This window comes from Vulpes lagopus, chromosome 15, assembly GCF_018345385.1.
Source record: "Vulpes lagopus strain Blue_001 chromosome 15, ASM1834538v1, whole genome shotgun sequence".
NCBI classification, from domain to species: domain Eukaryota; kingdom Metazoa; phylum Chordata; class Mammalia; order Carnivora; family Canidae; genus Vulpes; species Vulpes lagopus.
The window spans coordinates 26,567,322-26,589,817 of NC_054838.1; the positions used below are offsets into that span (position 1 = coordinate 26,567,322).

At 53.8% G+C, this 22,496-nt stretch overlaps 1 protein-coding gene and 1 long non-coding RNA gene across 9 annotated transcripts in view; one reads left to right on the forward strand and one right to left on the reverse strand.

The window, feature by feature from the left end:
• Positions 1-13,167, reverse strand: part of GDPD5 (glycerophosphodiester phosphodiesterase domain containing 5) — an 85,665-nt gene extending 72,498 nt beyond the window's left edge. For all 4 annotated transcript variants that reach the window (XM_041730269.1, XM_041730268.1, XM_041730266.1 and 1 more), the window contains exon 1: positions 12,890-13,167. The gene's annotated coding sequence lies outside the window, so the exon portion shown is untranslated. The remainder of the gene's footprint in view (positions 1-12,889) is intronic.
• Positions 13,168-13,843: 676 nt separating this feature from the next.
• LOC121476337 lies at positions 13,844-20,764 on the forward strand. 5 transcript variants are annotated; one of them, XR_005983917.1, is made up of 4 exons: positions 13,844-13,928; positions 14,260-14,328; positions 17,127-17,300; positions 20,704-20,764. It is a non-coding gene; the product is annotated as an uncharacterized LOC121476337 (long non-coding RNA). The 5 variants fall into 5 exon arrangements; XR_005983913.1 differs by having other exon boundaries at positions 13,849-13,928; positions 14,272-14,328; XR_005983915.1 differs by having other exon boundaries at positions 13,849-13,928; positions 14,272-14,328; positions 20,678-20,735.
• Positions 20,765-22,496: the final 1,732 nt, after the last annotated feature.

The following is a 22,496-nucleotide window of genomic DNA, read 5'->3' on the forward strand; positions in this document are numbered from 1 at the left end:
TTGGGGCCTCATCAGATAGCACCACACATTAAAGACTGGATAAATGAGATGTGAGGTCACTTGAGGACAGAGAGGGAAGTGCTGGAGGAAAAAGCCACAGACGGGAAGTCTGGAGGACCAAGCTAAATCACTATGTGACCTCACCACATGATCTTCCCACCTATAAAGTGGGGTGATGCTAAATATCATGAAAACTACTATGTGGCACCAGGCACTGGACCAGTGGTTACAGGCTGTATCTCACCTGGTGGGCATAGCTGGCAAGACAGGTATTGCTATTTGTTATGAGGAACGACTGTCCCTTTCACAGAAAAGCAAATGGAGGCTCAGCAGGTTACTCAGTGCTTGAGGGCAACGGGTTGGTGGAGCTGGAATTTAAGCTGAGGTTTGTCAGATTCCAGAGCTCACCCTCTCCTGCCCTCCCAGATGAGTCCCGTGCTGCCTCTCACTAATTGCTGTGAGGACTTGGTGACACCATGGATATCAAAGTGTTTTATAAAGGCAAACTATTAGGTGTCCAAAGCCAACAAGAAACAAGTCATGATTCCTCCGTGAAACCAAACACTGAAGTTCACGAGGGCATTCAGACCTGGCCACAGCTCAGGACTCAGGGCTCTTGCCCCCTCCGCCTCCTCCATTCCTTGGTCTGCTTCTTCCCAGAGGCCCATCCCAAAGCAGAGACAGCCTTGCTCACGACCACCTGGCTCCCGTGTGCTCGGCCCTTGCCAAGGACCCAGCGGGCAAGTGTGGCCCAGGTGCCACAGGGAGCCAGGCAGAAGTCAGGAGCTCTAGGCTCCCTCACCACTCACAAGCGGAGGGGCCTCAGGCCAGTCTTCTCATCTCTTTGAGCCTTAGGTTCCCCTCACAACATGAGGGATTAAAGCAGACTTCACAAGGGAAAAGACATTCTCCCAAGAGGGACTCAAGAAATGTGACTGACCTTGGTTGGGTGAGTTTAGCCAGGTGGGGAGGAGGAGATCCAATCTCTCAACATCCCTGGTTTGAAGAGGAGGCTGCTACTCCACCCACCAGAAGTCCCGCATCTAATCTTGAACTCACTTTGGGAGCCCTGGTTTGAGAGTGGACTTGGCTCTTACCACCACCAGCAGGACACGAATCCGCTGGCTTCCCAGGTTGTCCAAGGCCCAGGTTGGGGAGAGGTAGAAAATGATCTTTAGGCAGAACTGCATACACCTTCAAGGGAGGGAGCTACAACCCAGGCACAGACATCCTCACCAAGGCCCAGAGAGGTTGCTGACTGGCTTTGGGCCACACAAGACAGGTCAAGTGGGTACCAGGACCCAGACCTTCTAGGTCCAGTTCACGGCTCTCTCCACTGCCCCAGAGTCATCCCTTTTGGAACATGGATTGAGCACAGAAAGGAGGAATAGTGTGAACAGTCAAGATGATGCACCCACCCCCACTTCCTGGGGCTCAGGAGGCTCTGGCCTTGGGCAGGTAGGCCCCCAAGCCCCAAGGTGAAAACCAACCCCCAGCCACCCCCCCCCCCCCCCCCCCCAGCCTCACTGCAGGTACTGACAGGGCACATGTGTAGAAGGGAAGGATTTAGTCGGCCTCAGCAGAGCCCTCAACAAGAGGAAGGAGCTTCCAGTTACAGCACAATAGATCAAAGTTAAAGGCAAGAAAGAACTTCCTGATGCAGCATTAAAAATGGACCAACAGAGAGGATGAGGGGGACTGTGGAGGTTCCTCTAACATAAAGAGCTGTGATCCCATCTGGTATGTCATTTTAGCTGCGAAACAGGCCTGTGAGGTAAGAGCTGCTGCCTTCATTTCATAGGTGAGTAACTGAGGCCCCGAGAGGTGGAGTGGCCTGCACGGTGCCTTCCAAGCTCTGATCAAAAGAGGCAGAGCTGGGCCTCGCAGCCAGGATGGACTGGGAAGCCCGCACACCTCCCTTCTTGGGAAGGCCTCTGAGGATCAAGGTCCTACCACACCCACCACGGGCATCTCTCGGCTCCTCCTCTGACGCTGGGGGCGAGTTGTGGCAGATGCACAGTGCTCCTGTCAGGGAGGAGGGAGTGCTCAGGGGAGGCCAGCTGCAAAAAGAAAGGCTCTGTGTCCTAGGCCTGCCCAGCTACCCCCCAGGTGCCAGGTCCTGGGGGCCTCACAAGTGCTCTCCGTGCAATGCACCCCAACACATCTTCTGTCTGGCCATGCCTCCAGCTCCCTGCTTGTCAGGAACCCCACGCTCTCCCTAAATCCCACACCTGGGCACCCCATCACAGGGCCCTGCAGTGTCAGCCTAGGACCCTCTGCATAGCCTATCCCAGACCTGACTGGCCCCATACGACCCTTACCTAGTCTTTTTTTTTTTTTTAAGATGTTATTTTATTTATTTATTCATGAGAGACACACAGATTGGGGCAGAGACACAGGCAGAGGGAGAAGCAGGCTTCTCCAAGGGAGCCCTATGTGGGACTCGATCCCAGGACCAGGATCATGCTGTGAGCCGAAGGCAGACGCTCAACCACTAAGGCACCCAGGCATCCCCCCGCCTGGTCTTTACAGGCTCTCTGGAGGCACCTGAGCTCTGAGTGGTATGGCCTGTCCTGGGTGTTACAGGCTGGTGTAGGCCAGGACTGCCCCGAGCCACCAATGGCTGCCCAGCTCTACAGAGGGCCTGTAAAGGGGTGACACCAGCCTACCCATAACCTTTGCCTCCCTCTGGAGATCAGCCTGTCCTTGGCGAGGGTACCCTGGAAGCCACCTGCAGCCTGATCTGGGGGATGAGGCATAGACTGAGGCAGGCCCCTTGGGTCTCTGACTTCTCCTCAGCAAGAGGGTGGAGGAGAAGCTGACCAGGGCAGGAAACTGCACAACCCTGCCCTAGCCCTGTAAGTACTTACCCCTCTCCGCAGCTGGGGAAATGAAAGGTCAAAGAACTAATACAGAACTGAGCCAGGATTCAAACCCAGGTCTGCCTGAATTCAAAAGCCAAATGTTTTCCCACACGACTCTACCTTTGGGTCCCTGCTCAACCACTGAGGCACCCAGGCTCACTGCGCTCCCCTATTCACTGCTCCCCAGGCCTCCTTTCCCGTCCAATTGGGCCCAGCAAAGGTCCTAACCTACCTTTAGGACTCATTTCAAACACCAGCTTTGCCATGAAGCCTCCCTAGTTTCTTTCATTCTCCTCTGAGCTCCTCTTACTTCCTGCTAATGGCTGCCCAGCCTGCAGGTGAGGAATAGAACCCGCCTATGCCCTGACCACTCACCTCCACCCCCCACCCCCACCTCAAGGATTCTTTCACAGCAGGGACACCCTGATTCCTCTTCTGGCACCACTGGCCTCAGGGGCAACACTTGGTAACATCAAGTCCAAATGCTTTCTGTCACAGATGGGGAAACTGAGGCTTGATAGAATGAGAAGCCATTTCTCACAGGACATGGTTTGCAGCCGAGGACCAGGGGGAGGGGTGGATAGCCGACAAGTGAGTGTCCACAGTGTGGCCAGGCTGTATGACACCAATATAGCTTTGTCACTGGAGTAGAGTCTAGACTGAGGGTGGTGACAGTCCTGTCCTCTCACTAATGGCCCAGCCGCACAGTGAGTTCTGGGCTCCCACCATATTATTTGTGATCATGGTAAAGGCTGTCATTTACTGGGCACTCCCTGCTCGCCAGGCACCGTCCCGTGTACTTCATGTTGATTCACTCATCTGATCTTCACAGCAACCCTGGGTACTCGCTGTTATCCCCATCTCACAGATGAGGAAACCAAGGCACAAGAGATTAAGGGGCACGTTGTGTAGTTCTCCAGCCTTTTGTGGTGGAGGCAGGATTTCAGGGAAGTCTGGCTTCAGGGCCTGTGTTCTAACCACTATACCACACTGCCCGGCAAAGAGGGACAGGGACCCAGGTTGTTCAGGTGATCAGACTAGAGAAAACTCAGAGCCAGGTCTCCCAAGGACAGGTGGGGGTGGAGCCGGACAAAGTGGCAGGCATAGTAGGCAGAGGCCTAGGTGCCAATCTCGAAGGGATACTGAGGCGCCTCTGGGTAAGGCAGCGATGGAAAGGTAGGCACCCTCAGAGCTCCTCTCTCTGCGGGCACTGTGCCAGTTGGAATGCTTCGATTCTTCTCTGGTGTGGGGGCTGAGATCCCCTCCATAAGGGATATACTCAAGTAATAACAGATGATCCTTAAACTGAATCCTGAGGAGGGTGGGTCCACTGGACTCCATGGCTATTGATGGAGGGAGTGAGCAAGGAATACCTACTGTTTGCCACCCCAGGTCCACTCCCCATGCTGCCTGGAGCCGGGGAGGCTGATGCCAGTGATCTGTACTGGGCTCCGTGTCGCTGGCTTCTGGGTAGGTTCACCCAGTGGGAAGCCCCAGTGGGAGATTGGAGGAAGGAAGAGAGATAGTTGAGGCTTTCCCGCCCCCCTGGGTCTCCCGGTTCCCTCTACTGCAGGCCGCAGCCCAGTCCATATCCACTGACCACTTCCTGCCCTGGCAGCTTCGGCTCACTTCAGCCCTGGACCGTAACTGCTCCCAGGGGCTGTGAGCTCTGAGTGCTGCACGCCGCTTTCTTGGTTTGCCACAGCCCCATTCCACAGCCCAAGGAGTTCACCATGGGCTGATATGCTCCCTCTGGCTGGGTCAGAGCAGAGACCAAGCACCACCACCGGATGAGCCCCTTTCTGCAGCCTGCTCCAGGAACAGCCCTTGGAGTCACCTCTCAATACACACGGAACGAATAGCTGCAGAGCAGCTATGGGGATGCTGTTACTATTACAAAGCACACAGACCTCCACTGTCTCAGCCTGCGCCTGGCCCAGCACACAGGGCAGGCTGGAGGCAGGGGCAGGACGCAGCCAGTAAAGGGAGGACCAGGAGGGAGAGCGCGGCTCCAAAGGAAGACAACAGTTGGCGGTTTCCAAGTGCTCGCTCTCCAGTAGACACTCAGCACTCCATCCATTCACTTCTCACAACAGCCCAAGGAGTACATCCTACTTATGCATTTTACAGAAGAGAAAACTGGTGCTGAGAAGGCTGAAATGACTCACCCAGGGTCATACTGCCAGCAAGTGATAAAGACAGGGCTCAAATGCAAGTTTTTCGGCCTACAAAACCCATGCTGGTAACTATCTAGAAATAATTTCGTTGAACTGGCTTCCAGCAGAGGCAGCTGACTTAAATGGGGTCAGTTATTGGTAAGGGCCAGACAGAGGCCTCTACTGTCTCCCCATTACCCTCCCCTAGATGAAAAACAAAACAAAACAAAAAACCATCCTTCTGACATTCTTCAGTTCTCCCAGGTGGGACAGGGCCCCAAGCAGGCGGTGCAGTTGGGTGTCCAGGTTGGAAAAACAAGCAGATTCAGACAAGGCTTCATTGTTAAGGAGGGCCTGACACTTTGGCCATAAAACAAATCCCAGCAAAACAAAATGCTTGCTGCCTTATCTTGCAGAAAAGGGGGGGCATGTAAGGGCTCCAAGACCGGGTGTTGATCCCTCCTCACACCCCCACCTAAGACCCAGCCTCCAGTGGCTAGGGCAGTGGGAAGAGCACTGTGGGGGGAGTCCAGAGTCTGGGTGTAGCTCTGCTCTGCCACTGCCTATGACCTTCTCCTGCACACTGCTCCCTTGTCCAGTGCTTACTGTGCGTGGCCTCCTGTGGTGTCTATAGTCCTCTCCAAGGAAGATTATTGTTATTCCTACTTTCAGATGAGGACACCGAGGCTCAGAGAAGATGCCAAGCAAGGAGCAGAGGAGGGTTGGAACCCAGGCTTATCAGATTGCAAAAGTCAGCCCACTCCTCCATTTCTCTAGGCAGGAAGGGCCCAGGGAGCGCAGTGCCCCAAAGGAGGGAGCAGCCTGGGAGCAATGAGCTCCTTCTCATAGGGGTGTCCAGGTAGCATCCTGAGGATGCTAAGGAACGCAGGCCACAGAGGGTGGTGGGTGCTTGTCAAGCCTGGGCAGCTGACATCACCTGGGAAGCTTTAAAAACTCCTAATGCCTTGGTCTTTGGCCCAGGCAAGACTCTGAAAAGTTTCTTAAATGACTCTAGTGTGCAGCAAAGCTTGAGAGTCGTGAGCCCAGATGCCCACTAGAGCCTCTCCCATCCCACAAGCTCCCTGCCTGTCTCTTGAAGAAGAGAAGGGCTTTATTATTCAAAGCCCTCATTTTACAAGAGGGACACAAAAAATGGGCAAAACATTAAGGGATGAGGTGGTGTCCTGAGGGCCCCCCAGCCAACCACGAGCACAGGCAGCACCAGGGACCCCTGACTTCAGGGTGTCTCAGGGGCAAACTCCTTTAAGATACTTGGGGACCCTCACTCCTGCCAGTGGAAGAAAACTTTCACTTTGAGCCTCTTGGGTGGGAGGGTGAGATAAATTCTTTATGGCATTTTTTTTTTTTTTTAAGTAGAGTCTACTTATTTAAAAACTAAACTGCCACAGGATTGATGCTGGAGGACCACCTCTACCGGTGGGTGTTCTATGGAAGCAAGAATATAAAACAATTCTGGGCAAGGCCTGTTTATTCTTTTCCACAGGAGATTTGTCCTAGGCCTGCCTGGGGAGAGCCGAGACTCTCAGACAGCCTGCACTTCCTCCTCACCTGCCTTCCTGGTGCCCGCAAAGCCGAATGTCACAGATGGAGACACAGCGTGTGGTGGTCCAGCAGATCTGGCTCCTGCCCAGGCTCTACCCCAGCCAGCTCCTCTGGGACAGGAACCTCTGCTCTCTGAGCTCATTTATTTTCCTGTGCTGACACTACAGTGAAGTGTGCGGTGCCGTGGTGCTCGGGTATATGTGCACGTGTGTGTAAATAGGTACCTTCACACTCTCAGCTCTGGGTGCACCACTTCCAGGAAGCCTTTCCTGATACCCTCCCCACCCAGCCCTGGACAACCCCAGCTCCTGGCCTTCCCTGCCACATTCTGTCACATGCTGTATGGTCACTGCTTCTGTGTCCTTCCCTCCCTCCCAGGCCATTCATTCATTACACAAAGCAGGTGCCCTTTGCCTGGGATTCATTCTATAGGCCCTTCCTGAGCACGTGATCTGTCAAACTCTGTGCTGGGTGTGCTGGAGATGGAGCACCAACAGCGTGCCTCGAGTGCTTACTGTGTGCTAGGTATTATTCCAAGTGCTTTATGTGTATTATTCATTTACTCCTCACCCCAACCTGGTGCACCAGGTGCTATAGTTGTCCCTATTTTACAGATGGGGACACTGTGACCCGGAGAGGTTAAATCACTTGCCCAAGTTACATGGTTAATAAGTATGTGCGCTCAGGCTGTGGTTCAAGCATGACTCTGTATCACCATTGTATCACCATCCACAAACACAGATGGGACTGGCCCCGCCCCAGGAGCTCGCTCTTCACAACTCAGAAGTTTTGTATCTGTGTGCTTACTTGTACCATGACTGTTTCTCCCCCGGATCAAAATCTTCAATCAAACTACATTTTGGTTTTTTTTTTATATATTTTTTTAATTTTTTTATTTATGATAGTCACAGAGAGAGAGAGAGGCAGAGACACAGGCAGAGGGAGAAGCAGGCTCCATGCACCGGGAGCCTGATATGGGATTCGATCCCGGGTCTCCAGGATCGCGCCCTGGGCCAAAGGCAGGCACCAAACCGCTGCACCACCCAGGGATCCCCTCAATCAAACTACATTTTGGATGTGCATGTGTGAAATTGAGATAGACAAACAGACACAGAGACAGGGAAATACACCAAATGAACGCTGCTTCCCTTTAAGGTAGGATTCATTCTCTGCCCAGCATCTGCTACCTGGACCTGGATGGCCCCTCCCAACTGGGCCATGGCTGCTGCTAACGCCTGAGAAGAACCAGGTCCCTGGCCATCCTGGTGCTGCCCCCTGTCCTGAACTTGGCTCCAGGCCCTCCATGTCTAACAGCTGCCTGCACCCTGGGAAGGCGTGGGAATCCCAGCTCTCTGACACGGAGTCTTCCCCAGGCAGCAAAGTGTCCTCCTCCGGGAGTCCTCCTGCCACCTGCCACACCCTCCCTCCTGGTACCACTGGCTGGACTCTTCAATCAGCTTCTTTCCGAGTCACTTCTTTACGGGGCCACCAAGGGGACAGGTGAGTAGACTCAGGCTGATGGGAGCATCTGCCTGCGTGCCGGGCCTGGCACCTCACTTCATCATCTCATTTAGCACCACCCCCAGTACTGTTATTATTGGTCCCATTGTATAGGGAAGGGAACAGAGGTGCAGAGGTTGAGCAGCTTGCCCAAGGAACAGCTTGAACTGCCTTCCCTGACTAAGGGGGTGCTACTTTGTGCCAGACAGTCAGGAGGGGAAAACTGGAGTGGCAGAGAATCTAGTTCTGACAGGCTGGCAAGGGAAGCAGACCTACGCCATCCCCCTCCACCGCCCATCGTCAGTGAGGGAGGGAGAAGGAGGCTCGGATTCCGCCTGCTTGGGAGGAGTCATGGAAGCTTCTAGGAGGTGGCATCTTCGGGCGTGGCTAGAAGCCTCACTGCTCTATTCCTGTGACTATTATAACAGGAAAAAGGGCAAGCTTTGGCCTCCAAAGTTCTGGTGCCCAGTGAGTACTTGTTACCACCTTGGAGGCTGCGAAGAAGGAGAAGGAGCTGCCCTGTTGGCTGCCCTGTCAATGACCCCACCGTGGCCCAGCCAGCCTGGCCTCAGCCCTGCCAACCTGGCCTGGCCCCGGAGGCTCCCAATCACAGGGTCTTCTGTGCCGGGCTAATGACCATGCTGCCAGCAGCCCAGGCCGCCACCCTCCTTCAGCGGGGGCAGCAGCTAACTGCAGAGCCTGCTGGCCCAGACAGTGGCCAGGCCAAAAATCACAGCTGCCTGTCACACCACATCCTCTGGCCCTGGTTGCTGTGGTCTCCTCCTCTACCCTCCAGGGTGACAGAGGACACTGCAGAAGACTGCAGCTCCGGGGGCTCAGACACCACCCCACTTACCACAGACACGGGAAAACAGGACCACAGAGGGGGGCTGACTCCCCAGCACTCACACAGCCAGGGCCTGGATACCTGGCCCTTCCTTAGCCTTGAAAAGAAGGCTCATTTCTAGGCTTTTTACATGCGGTAATTGGGTAGAGTTGAGGAGACAGGACGTCTGTTCAGTGGCAGATAGGAGCTTGATTCCTCATTCCCTGCTGTCTAGCTGTGTGACCTTGATCAAGACAATGTACCTCTCTGAGCCCAGTTTCTGGGTGATAACAGCAGCTACCTCTCCCAGAGTTGTGAATGTGAGTATCTATAAAAGTGCTCAGCACAGTGGCTCCTAAGTATTCAAGGGCATTAGCTATTGTTGATATCAGCCACACAGTGAGTATGGAGATACATTCCACTGACTGTAAAATGTGATGCAGTGGCAGGTATTCTTTATTACTATTATGTGAGTGTTAAAAATTCAGAGGAGATGTGACCAGAGGGTGAGGTAGTTAATCTAGGACTGCTTCTGGGGGAAATTAGGACCTGAATTGGGCCTAGACAGACAGGGAGGTGAGCAAAGGAGCACAGAGGGGCAGTGATGGGGCTCTACGTGGTATGGTTAGGAGACAGTGATGAGCAATAAGCCAGACGTCCAGGCAGTGGCTGTACTGGGCAAGGCATTGAATGTGCAACAAAGGGGACTGGTGTTCATCTTACAGGCAAGATGAAGATGGGGATTCCATAATACTTTCTGAAATGTGAGTTCTTAGACTCAAGGCCCTTTACCTCTTTTTTTTTTTTTTTTTTTTGGCCCTTTACCTCTTCTCCACATCCCCTCGCTGAGCCCACAAACCCCAGTATTAATACCCCAGAGATCCCCCTGCCTCTCTTACTACACCATCTCATCTGTCCAGCTACTAGCTGACACTACTAGCTGAGGCACCCCTTCACCAAGTACCCATTGTGCCATGTGCTTTACATACATGACCCACAGCTACACTTATTTTACAGAGGAGGAAACAGAGGTCTTGCTCACCATCTCACAGTAAGTAGCACAGTCAGGATTCAATCTTGAACTGATGTCAGGACCCCCTACTCTCTATAGCAAATTGCCTTTCATCCCAGCCGGACGCTTTCCTCCTTGATGAAGCCTTCTGGGTTATTCCAGTCCTCAATGGCCTCTCCCTGCCGGCTCCCACTGCCCATTTGGAATCAGAGGCCTGCAGCTTGATCCTCACTCATCTAGCTTGGTTTCAACCACTTCCTGTGGGTCTACCTTGCCCCCACCTCCAACAGGAAAAGAGCTACTGTTGATGACAGGTCCCTTTTTTCCTGTCCTGTCCCCCTCCCCCCACATCCAAGATTTCTTATAGCACTGATAAGAACCACCCACTTGCTCTGGGGGGGTGGGGGGTCAGAGAAGCCCAGCTGAGCACAGAGCAATTTCCCTGAGACTGCCTTCTTGCTCCCCTAGTGAGGGGAACCATTAATTATTCACCGCACCTTTGTGGCTGGGGAGGCCAGACAATGGACCAGAGGGAATGAACACCAGCTCCCCCCAACCCCAGAAGCCAACAGCCCTGGGGTAAGGGGGTCAGAAGCTAGAGTCCTTTGCCAGGGTCCCCAAACAGATTCTAGAAGGCTGTGAAACAGGGAAGCAGCCAGGGGAACATGACCCATTCAAGAGTCCCAGCTGGGCTGGGCAAACCCAAGTCTGTGAGCCTGCAATAGAGCCTTCTAATCTAAGGCAAGCCTGAGAATTTCCTGGTCAAAATTCAAGCTTCCTTTCTTTATAGGGAAGGAAATAAGTATTTGGCAAAGCAATATATATTTATATCTCATTTCATCCTCATAACAACCTTATAAAGGAGAAATTCTGATTCACAGAGGAGTCGGGGCTCTGAGGAGTGAAGTGCTCAGCCCAGTGCCACATGGCGAGTGGGAGGCAGAGCGGTTCCACGTCCACCTGGTCTGTCTGACTTAGCGCTGTCTGGGCTGTTTAGCCCACCCAATTGGGACCTAGTCGCCCCACTGTCTTTTCCATCTGGGTAACTTCCAGAGCACCTGGCGTGAGTCGACACCCAGTTCCTGAAGCAAACTCAAAGGCCCTGGGCAAGTGGCTTCATGGCTCCAAGCCTCAGTATCCCACATGTGGTAGCCATTGGTAACATGCTCAGTCTTGGCAAACACGGAAATCTCCTGAGCACTTGACAGTTTGCCAGGTGTGATGGCCCCATTATCTATCTGAGCAGGTAAGACAGAGCGAGCCTGCCCTTACCCCATTTTACAAGTGAGGCTTGGAGCCACAGGTGCATCTGAGAGGTCCCAGGTGCCTCCCCCACCCCCATTCTGCCTCACTCTAGGTTCTTTCTACCACATCATGAAATGAGATCACAGGTGTGAAATCATCTTACCAAAGAGGAGCTTTGTTTAGATGCAGGGATTATTATGAGAATCTGAATCCTCATCAATGGGTGTTGGGGGAGAATCCCAAGCCCCTCAGGTACCTCTCTCTTCTGGTGCCCCCACCCCAACCCCTCCAGCCCTGGGGACTGAGCTTCAGCCTTCAGCTGACCTCTCTACCCTCCTCCATCTCCCAGGGGCTTTCCAAGGTGGTTTCCCCTTGACTCCAGGAAGCTGGGCATGGCAGGGGTTAACTAGTCACAGCCAAGGCCACAGTACCTCAGACCAAGGCCACATCCCCTCCCCCCCCTCAGAACAAGAACCCAGAATTCATGCCAACCTATCTTTCACAACACCCCTCTTTTGCACGGCCCCAGGGGGGCAACAGAAGGAGCCCCTGCCTGTGAATCCAGACACCTGGCACTGTGCCCCCAGTTCTGACAGCTCCAGCTGGGAGACCTTGAGCAAGCCCCTCCCCTCCTGGGCCAGAGGTGTCTGGCAGGTTCCTCCGCCCAGGAGAAGCTGAGGCTGGACCTTCAGTCTGGGCCAAAGGCAAGGAGTCTGTGGGCTTGTCTCGGGCCCCAGCAACAATCACACAGACTATCAAAGCAGCCTCATAAGTGGTCACCCTGACCTCAGATCAGGGGTGGGAAAGCCCCAGCCACCCACCCCAAAGATGCTAACGGGAGTGGATACCTTGAAGGATGTTTGGGAAGGTTTCCTAAAGTGTACTTTCTGCCTCAACCACTCACTTCAGGCCCTAGGATAAGTGGCACCCCCGCCCCCACTCCCAGCCTCCAGTGTCCCATTAATAATGTGAAGGATGGGTAGCTGGTGAGTGCTGAGAAGCTTCACCTCCCCAGCTCTGATGGACTCTGACTTGGGGACCTCTAGAGTGAGTTTTCTCAACAAGCAAGCAGCATCTCAGGATGCCACGGTGTCTTAGGGACCCTAAGTGTGGCACACAGGGGCAAGGAGTCCCTGCTCCCTGGTGCGGGGTCCACAAGGAGGGAAGCTTCCCACCTCTGCCCTCACTCTGGGTCACCTTTCCTGGGACGTGAGTTGGCCATGGAGTGGGAGGGAAAGAGACCCTCCCCTGCCTCAGGATCAGCTCTCGGAGGCCCCGGTGGCCCCACCTTGACCCCTCCCGTCGCCTCCAGCCTGGCGGCTATCCACTTCCTTTCTCTCCCGGTTCTCTGCTCCTTTCCCTCTCCCCCCAACCCTCCCACCCAGTCTCAGCCCCAGAGGGACGAGCGCAGGGTCCGTCTACCCCGCTGAGCCCAGCCTCCCCGCCCGCAGGAGCCCCCGCGGAGCACGACACCTTTCCATCCCACGGAGCACAGTGAGCGGCAAATGAGGGGCCGTTTGCGCAAGGGTGGGGCGCGGACCCGCACACAATGGGCGCTCAATAAGTGCGCGTTTTCTCCCTTCCCCCGCCTTCCCGCGCCCTCTCCCAGCCAGCCCCGGCCCCGGCCCCGGCCCCGGCCGGCGACCGGATCGCCCGCGCCTGGCCCGGCGCTGCCCGGCTGGGGTCGAAGGCCGCCCTGGCCCGGCATCCGGGGCCCTCTCACCTGCGGCTCCAGCGGGGAGCCCCGTGCTCCCTTCTTCGGGGCGAGCGCCGAGCCCCGCGCCCGAGGCGGCGGAAAGGCGGCAGCCGGGGCTCGCAGCACCAGCTCGGTCGGGCGCAGCCCGCCTGCCCGGCCCGCCTGCGACTCCTCGCGGGCTCTGGACCCGGGCCGGGGCTTCCTGGGCGTCCGCACGGTCCCAAGTCCGAAGCGCCGGGGCCAAGGCAGCTGAAGGGTCAGTCGGGAGCTGAGGCTGAGGGCTTCTGCGCTCCCTCGGGCTCAGCCGGGGGGCGGTGGGCACCTGCCTTACGCGGGTCTCGGGCGGGGGCTCCGACTCACACCACAGAAAGGCTGCGAGCGCGCCCGCAGCCGTGGACCGCGGGGTGGGCCGGGAGCGTCCCGCGCCGCTGCACTGGGTCAGGTCGGGGCTCGGGCGTCCGGGCCACGGCTCCCGGGAGCGTCCCGGCGCAGAGCCCCCGGCTGGGCAGGCGGGGCGGGGCGGGGCAGGGCAGGGCGCCGGCGGGGACGCTCGCAGCGCGGCGGGGAAGTCTTCCCAGCTCGGACTCGGCTCGCTCCGCACAAAGGGGCGGACTTCGGCGCGGCGGCGGGCTCCGGAGCTCCGGGCCGCGGCTCCACTTCCTCCTCTTCCCCCGCTCGCCCGCGGCTCGCTCAGCCCCGCGCGGCCGCCGCCGCCGCCGCCGCCGCCGCCGCTGTCATCCCCGCTGCCCACCCCCACCGGAGCTGCAGCCGCTGCCGGAGCCGAGCCCAGCCGAGGCAGCGCCGCCCAGCGCCCGAGCGCCAGCCCCGCGGGGCCGCGGCCGAGGGGCGGAGTCCGCCGAGGCCCCGCCCCGGCCCGGGAGGGGGCGGGCACGCCCGGAGCCCCGCCTCCCGCCCCGCGCGCCGGGCCGCAGGAGCCAATGGGAGGGCGAGGGGAGAGCGGCGCTCGGCGGACCCGGGGCCCTGCCGGGGAGGACGATGGGCGGGTGCGGGCTTCCAAAGAGTGCGGCGGGGTCCGCGGTCCCCGGGGCCCCGGATGGAGGGAGAGGTGGTGACGACCGGTCCGAGTGGGGCGCGAGCGTGGGGGCTGCCGAGGGGTGGGGAGCGGGGAGTCCGGAGGGAGGGACGGGGCGTGGGGTAGGAGGAGCAGAAGCGGGGGGGGGGTCTCCCAGGGGCGGGGGGCTCCGGGCGGTGGGGCACCGCCCTCGCTCGCGCTGCTCTTCGCCCCTCCCCAGTTTCTAGGGCTCAGGGCGCGGAGGTGAAGGTTGGAAGCTGTGAAACCCTCAGATTTCAGGAAGCAGTGAAAAACAAGTTTTTGAAAAAAGAGAACGGATCTTTTTTCTTTTCTCTCTTTTCTTTCAGAGCAGATCATTCTTCAGATCATTCTTCAGCATTTCCCGCGGGAAGGAGAGTCGTCAGTTTTAGGAAGACAAAGTCAAAAGCAGCGGGTGAGGCTAACTCACGCAGACACACACTCTCCTTGAGTAATGACGATCTGCGGTCTGCTCCAGGCCCTCCCCTCCCTCGCCCTCCCCCCTCCCCCCGCGCCTTGGGGCTGGAGCTGTGTTTGATTATCTCCCAGAGTCCCCAGCCGGCTGCAGAGGGCAGGGCACAGGGCAGGGCACAGGGCAGGCGTTGGAGGGTTTCGATGTATGAATGAATGAGTGTTGACGTGCTCCTGGGTTCATGTGAAAGCCACTAATTGGTCTGGGGAGCAAAGGAACGGAGGCTGCACAATAGAGCTTTTCTGTAAGCCTCACAGCACCTTACACAGTAGGTACCCCATTTCACTGATGAGGACACCCAAGCCCAAACAGGCCAAGCGATGTTCCCAAGACCATACCTGGCACGGATTCTATCCACTCATCACTATCACTTTCTAGGGCAGAACTGTGTGGCTTTGACTGGGTTACTTGACCTTTCTGATCCTCTAATTCCTCATCTGTAAAAGAGATACAAAGATGTGCTGCTACTTGGTATGGACTGGGCTGGCACCAGACTTCACACGATGGACAGAAGGGTATTCCTAGCGGAAGAGACTGCATATGCAAAGGCATGGAGTCTGAAAGAAGACCTCTGGGGACCCCTGGCCTATTCTGGAGGATTAGGAGAGGTAACAGGCAGGCTCAGGCCAGAAGTAGGGGTTAGCTAGGTTAGGAGGGAACCTCAGGGAATAGACAGTGCTCTGGGCAGAGAGGCCGGCCTGCACAAAACCCTGGAGGTGAGGGAGAGTGTTTCTTTGTTGAAGAATCCAGAGAAGTTCACGGTAGCTAGAACTCCCAGGGAAGGAACAGCAGAACTGATGGGAAGAGAAGAGTGTGGTCGGGCCAGACAGAAGGGAGTTCAGGCTTTATTCCAAGGGTCAAGGACTGTTGGGGTCTTGCTCAGGATCCCAAACCCAGCAGGATTATTCTGAGGCCCCAGTCTGTACTCACTGGCTGTCAGACGGGTGCCCTGGAAGTTTTTCAGCCAGGCATGTTGGGAGGCACTTTGTAGGGAAACCAGGTAGTATGAAAGCATGTAGAGCCCACGGGAGGGCTATGGGGGCCTCACAGTGAAGGATTGGAGTCCTCAATGAGGTCTGGACCCAGAGACCCTGCCTCACCCCCTTTTGGGTTGTGCATCAGCCTGACAGTCTGGTTGGAAGAACAAGGAAGAGGGTGAGCTGGAGGTTGTAGTCCAGACCGGTGGGAGGCGGCGCCCTCTCTTAGCCAAATCCAGGGCTTGGGCGGGGAGGTGGGCCTTGGGAAACTCACACTGGTGGCTGTGGCAGGAGGACTGGGAAGAGTCTATTTTGCTAAGAAACCTTGGACTGCTCCCTCCACTCAGAACCTTCTGTGGCTCCCAGTTGCTAGCATGATCAAGTCCTAAATCCCTAATCTGGTGTTCCAGGCCTTCCATTATTGCTCTCTGCCAACCTCACCGGCCTTCTCTCCCAATCACTTCCCTCTCCCTGTACCAAACTTCTCGCAGTTCTATCCACAAGCAGGGTGCAGTCTGTCCCGTCCATGGGGTTGCTCTTTCTGTTCTCCTTGCCTGGGACCCCATGTTCCCTTTCCCTCCTGAGTAATTTCTATTTCCTGCTGGATGGAGAGAAGAAATGTTGAAGCAAATGCCCGTCTGTCCTCTTTACTGCTGTATCCTTAGAGCCTAGCACAGAGCCTGCCATGTAGAAGGTGCTCAAGAAGTAACTGCTGAATCAGTGCTCCATTTCTCAAATCAAGTGTCTCCTCACTGAGAAGCCTTCCTGGACTCCCCCAGAAGTCTGCCTTGGGTCTTTGAGATGTTGGCCTGAAGGTGCTGTAATTATGTATTTCGTGTCTAGTTGGCCCCACTGGGCTGGGAGCACCTCCATGACAATGTGCCCCCACCCACACCCAGCAGAGGAGCAGGCCCCTCTAAGACCTCAACACTGGGCAATGAATAAGGCTCTCAGAGCACAGTTCTCTGGCTGCCCCTGCTGGGAGAGCTTCCTAGGCGGGTCAGATGAGTAGAATGCCAGAATGAAAAGGAGGCTTTCAGAACAGCCCCTCCATCAACCCTGGGGCCCAGGAGAAGAGTGCCCAAGGTCACCATGAGGTGACTGGTAAACAGTTCTCAGACACCCACATTCGCCCTCTGGCTACTCTCCCAGGAAGAGAAAGTCTCCTGACCTGGGAATATCAGACCTTTTTGCCACCAGAGAGTTCCACAAAGCATGACAGATTCATGGTCATGGCAGTTTGTCTGGGAGGGTGATTGAGGGCTCAGAGGCAGGTTCTGAACCAGGGTGTCTTTGGCTGACCAAAGAGGCTAACCTCGTCAGGTCAGGTCAGCCTCGTGCCTTGGCACTCCCTGAGCCTCCCATCCTCCTTATATCCTTCTGACCCCAGGAGGCTTAACAGTGAAGCCACTGCAGCTACAGCTCTGTTGCACAGCTCCTTTGTAGTCAACTTCATTGCAAATAACTATTTGCTTTTATGCCTATATTTATAGCAGGAATCTTGCATTCTTTTTCTTAAACAGGGCCACCAAATTGTATGACTTCACACCCATGAGATTTGCTTCCAACAAATCCTTACGGTGTACCCATTATATGCAGGCACTGTGCTAGGTGCTGGTGAGGGCAGGGTGGGGAGGGTGGGAAGGGTGGGGGGAACATCATGGAGCATTAGGCAGATGCTGCTCCATCCTTTTGCTGGTGGGGCTGGGAGGCTCAGCTGAACTCACAATACATGCTGCTTTCCTGCCTCTCTGCCTCTGCCAGCGTGGAATCCTCTGCCAGCCTTGGTATTTCCTCCATCTTCCAAGGGCCCTCTGAGAAGCCTGCCTGACTCCCCTAGTGGGAAGCACAGCATCGTCCATGGAAGCAGGTGACGCCAGGTACTGGGGCAAGAAGTGCATCCGAACCCTGGCTGGCCTTAAAGGATGGTGGGACTGGGTAAGTGTGTGTTGAATGGGGTGTGGACAGGAAGGTGGTAACAAAGTCACTTACACAGAGTGGAGGCAATGCAGGATGTAGGGCACTTGGGATGTGAAGCTTGGGCTGGCCCAGTCACCTCCCCTCTCTCTGCCTCAGTGTCCCCGTGAGTGAAATGGAGATGAAAATGGTCACCCCTCAAAGGCCATGAGGACTAAAGTGCTCAGTCAGCGAGGCCCAAGGTAGCATGGTGTGTGTGGAGGAGGCCACATCTGTCCCCATAGTACCCAGGTGGAAAGGTCAAGAGAGCCCATGGCAGGAGAGGTACTCGGGAGGACCTGTCCCTCAGGTCTTTGTCATAGTTTGACTTCTGTTCTGCGAGCAGAGAGGTGTGTTGGCAGGGTCTAAGCAGGATACAGTGTCAGTTTGGCTTCTCAGAGCTCACCCTGATCGCCCTTGGGAGAAGACGGAGGCAGGAAGAGCAGCTGGGGCCTCTTCTGAGAGTCTGGATGACAGGGAGAGATGAGGCTGTGAGTCTGGGCCCCAGGGGTGGTTGTGGGCGGGTCAAGAACATTTAGAGGGAAAGAGACAAGCTACTGATTGTATGTGGGATAAGGGAGGTAGAGAATTGGAGGGGTCTGGGCCTGCTTTGGGGTAAGAGGGGACCAGCCCCAGGGAGGGAATGTGGTTCACAAGGATGCAGCAGAAAACCCCACAGGGGATGGAGCCCAGGAAAGTCAGAGAAAAACTGGTCAGAGAAGGGGAGAATAGGGCAGGCCAGGAGCATCAGGACTGAATCATTGGAGTCAACAGCTGGGGACTGAGGGTGGTTCCCCAGGGGGAGGGGGAGGCAGGAGCAGGGGTGCACATGGACACCGTGTAGGCAACCTCTTCCAGGGTCCTTGGGTGGCAGCTGGGGCAGGAGGCAGAATTGGAGGCTTTGGGGTTTTGTTTTTGGAGCAGGACCTAAAGCCCAAAGCCACATGAAGGAGAGGAGGTAGCAGGGTGCTAGAGACAAGGCACTAAGCAGAGACTGGGGAGAGACAGCACCCGCTTGGGGGGGCTGGGTAGGGGGACTCCTGTGGGGCCAGGGCATGTGAGGAAGATCAGGCCTGAAGGCCTCAGTGAAGCAGGAGCCAGAAGAGTCTGCCCTCCAGGGAGAGGGCCTGGTGGAGTGGGGGCCCCAGGCAGGAAACTGGGAGGTGCAGCTGTGGCAAGTGGAAGGGAGACAGAGGTGAGAGCCATAAATCTGTGCTGGCCTCTTGCATATGGTGGAGGGATTGGGGATGGCTCCGGGAAATGTCTCTGTCAAGTAAATACAGATTTATCCCTGGCCTGCTTCGCATTCTGCTGGATCCTTAGCCCCAGTCTTGAAAGGATGGGGTTGCTTCAGGGTCCTCTCTGACCCCAGATCCTGTGGGCTGCCTCCCTCCCCATCAGGCCTTGCCACGGGTCAGTGGGAATAGCAGTGATCATTATGACTTTACCAGCACCTCCCGATGCTCACAAGAGGGCAGATCTTGGCTCCACCATTGTCAATCGCATTACTCACTGGCCCATGAACTCCACGTTGGATTTCTTCTGTGTCTTCAGCAACACACTGAGCGGGTCACACCCAAGAAGGGCCTGAAAGCTTTAAAGAAAGGCAAGGGGAATCACTTGATTTGACTGCCTCTGCTGCCCCCTGCTGCAGAATAATAGTTCGAAGCGCTAACACGGGAGCTCCCCCTCTCAATCTTGGGGATCTCAGGGCACTTTCACACCTAAAAGTTATTGAGGACTCCACAGAACATCTGTTTATATGGTTGATATTGGTATTTTTAGTATTATAAATTAAAACAGACACTTAAAAATATTTATGTAATTAACAATCTGATTGAATTTTAACATATTTTTATGAAAAATATATTTTCCTAAACCAAAAATTAGTGAGAAGAGTGGCATTGTTTCATAGGTTTAAAAATATCTTTCATGCTTGTATTAATAGGAGACAGCTGGATTCTCCTGTTTCTGCGTTCAATTGGACACAATATGTTGTTTCGTTTGAAGCTCACAAAGAAAAGCTTAGGAAGAAAATACAGGCAGGGCGCCTGGGTGGGTCTGCCTTTGACTCAGGTCATGATCCCAGGGTCTTCAGATGGAGCCCTGCATTGAGCAGAGAGCCTGCTTCTCCATCTCCCTCTGCCTCTTCTGTTCCAACTCTCTCTCTCAAATAAATAAATAAAATCTTAAAAAAAAAAAAATAAAGTACAGGCTTATACGGATACATAATTAGAAAAGAACGTATCTTTTGGTCTGTTTCACATTTTTTTAAAGATTTTATTTATTAAAAAAAAAAGATTTTATTTATTCATGAGAGACACACAGAGAAAGAGAGGCAGAGACACAGGCAGAGGGAGAAGCAGGCCCCATGTGTGGAGCCTGATGTGGGACTCGATTCCGGGTCTCCAGGATCACGCTCCAGGCCCAAGGCTGTGCTAAACCACTGAGCACCCGCCCCCGCCCCGGGCGGCCCCCACATTTTTTTTTAGGTGAGCTCTCCACCCAAGATCAAGAGTTGCATGCTGAGCCAGCCAGATGCCCTTCTTTTGCACTTTGAACGTATCTTTTACCCATGTATGATTTTTTAAAGATTATTTACTTATTTGACACAGAGAGAGAGAGTGTGTGTGTGTGTGCATGCACGCACAAGCAGGGGAAGCAGGAAAAGGAGAAGCAGGCTCCCCACCAAGCAGGGAGCCCGATGCAGGCCTCCATCCCGGGACCCTAGGATCGTGACCTGAGCCAAAGCAGACGCTTAACCTGCTGAGCCACCCAGGCGCCCCCCCAACCCGTGCATGATTTTGTAAGAGCATGCATTGGCCGTGAGGGCAAAAAATAGTTCGCCAAGTTATCTTTTAAATGCTGATAAATTTCAGCACACAATATTAAAAAATCAAATTCAAAATATTCCTACAGATCTCATCAGAAAAATCTTTAAGTATTGAGAAGCTGTCAAGCTTACATGGTGAACACAAGTTTTCCAAAATTCTAATTTTAACTTGCAAGCTTGAACTTTATCCTTAGCAGCAGGTACTGTCAGTCTATCTTGAAATGACAGGCTCAATTATTCATTTTTGAGAAAATGCCTGCCAGATACTCAAGTCTGCATAACCATAATTTGCCTGTCAGTTTTTCTTTAAAGGGAAAAAAAAAAGGTGTTCCATGAAAAAAGTGGCTAGTTTCACTCACAATTCAAACAATTGCACAAATGCTTTTCCCGGAGACAACCATGATGCTTCTGTCTACAGCAGAAGTGCTTTATGATACTTCTCATTTTGTCATGCAGAATATCAAAAAGGTGTATAATCAAGGATCAGTATATAATGAATACATTTTCTTGTTTCTTGTTTTTTAAGATTTTATTTATTTATTCATGAGACAGGGAGAGGCAGAGACATACGCAGAGGGAGAAGCAGGTTCCCTGTGGGGAGCCTGATGCAGGACTTGATCCCAGGACCCCAGGATCACAACCTGAGCTGAAGGCAGATGCTAAACCACTGAGCCACCCACACACACCCCAATTTATGTTTCATCAATAAAATAATTTTATTGCTTTCTTGAGTGATGCTGGCAGTGTTTTACTGTGAGGGCATGGCAGCAAAGAATCTGACAGTTTCTAGGACAGTTTGGAGCTCTGATGGGTGTGGAGGCACCAGTGGTTACACCACCATCGTTTTTCCCCATTGGTGAGACATCACATTCGTGAAAAAGGCAAAGGAGACCTTAGTATCGTTATGAGGGGAGTCTGGCCCTGAAAGGGTCTAGAGTCTGTTCTGGAATGTGTTTTATGTACTAGGCACTGGTCCAAGCATTTTATTCTTTTTTTAAAAAATTGTAGGGTATTTGCAAATGACATATCAGATAAAGGGCTAGTTTCCAAAATCTATAAAGAACTTATTAAACTCAACACCAAAGAAACAAACAATCCAATCATGAAATGGGCAAAAGACATGAAGAGAAATCTCACAGAGGAAGACATGGACATGGCCAACATGCACATGAGAAAATGCTCTGCATCACTTGCCATCAGGGAAATACAAATCAAAACCACAATGAGATACCACCTCACACCAGTGAGAATGGGGAAAACTAACAAGGCAGGAAACAACAAATGTTGGAGAGGATGTGGAGAAAGGGGAACCCTCTTACACTGTTGGTGGGAATGTGAACTGGTGCAGCCACTCTGGAAAACTGTGTGGAGGTTCCTCAAAGAGTTAAAAATAGACCTGCCCTACGACCCAGCAATTGCACTGTTGGGGATTTACCCCAAAGATTCAGATGCAATGAAACGTCGGGACACCTGCACCCCGATGTTTCTATCAGCAATGGCCACAATAGCCAAACTGTGGAAGGAGCCTCGGTGTCCATCGAAAGATGAATGGATAAAGAAGATGTGGTCTATGTATACAATGGAATATTACTCAGCCATTAGAAACGACAAATACCCACCATTTGCTTCAACGTGGATGGAACTGGAGGGTATTATGCTGAGTGAAGTAAGTCAATCGGAGAAGGACAAACAGTGTATGTTCTCATTCATTTGGGGAATATAAATAATAGTGAAAGGGAATATAAAGGAAGGGAAAAGAAATGTTGGGAAATATCAGGAAGGGAGACAGAACATAAAGACTCCTAACTCGGGGTAATGAACTAGGGGTGGTGGAAGGGGAGGAGGGCGGGTGTTGGAGGGGAATGGGTGACGGGCACTGAGGTGGACACTTGACGGGATGAGCACTGGGTGTTTTTCTGTATGTTGGTAAATTGAACACCAATAAAAATTAATTAAAAAATAAAAATAAAATAAAAATATACAAAAAAAAAAGAAGAAGAAAGAAAGAAAGAAAAGAGAAAAAAAAAATTGTAGGGGCACCTGGGTGGCTCAGCGGTTGAGCATCTGCCTTCAGCTCAGGTCATGATCCCAGGTTGCTAGGTTCAAGTCCCACAGCAGGCTCTCCCCACAGGGAGCCTGCTTCTCCCTCTGCCTGTGTCTCTAACACTCTCTGTGTGTCTCTCATGAATAAATAAATAAAATCTTTTTTTAAAATTGTGGGAAAATAGACAACATAAAATTTATGTTTTCACTCTTTGTAACTGTCAAGTTCAGTAGCATAAAGTCCATTCATATTGTTGTGCAACCATCACCACCATCCAGTCTCTAGAATTTTTCTCATTTTA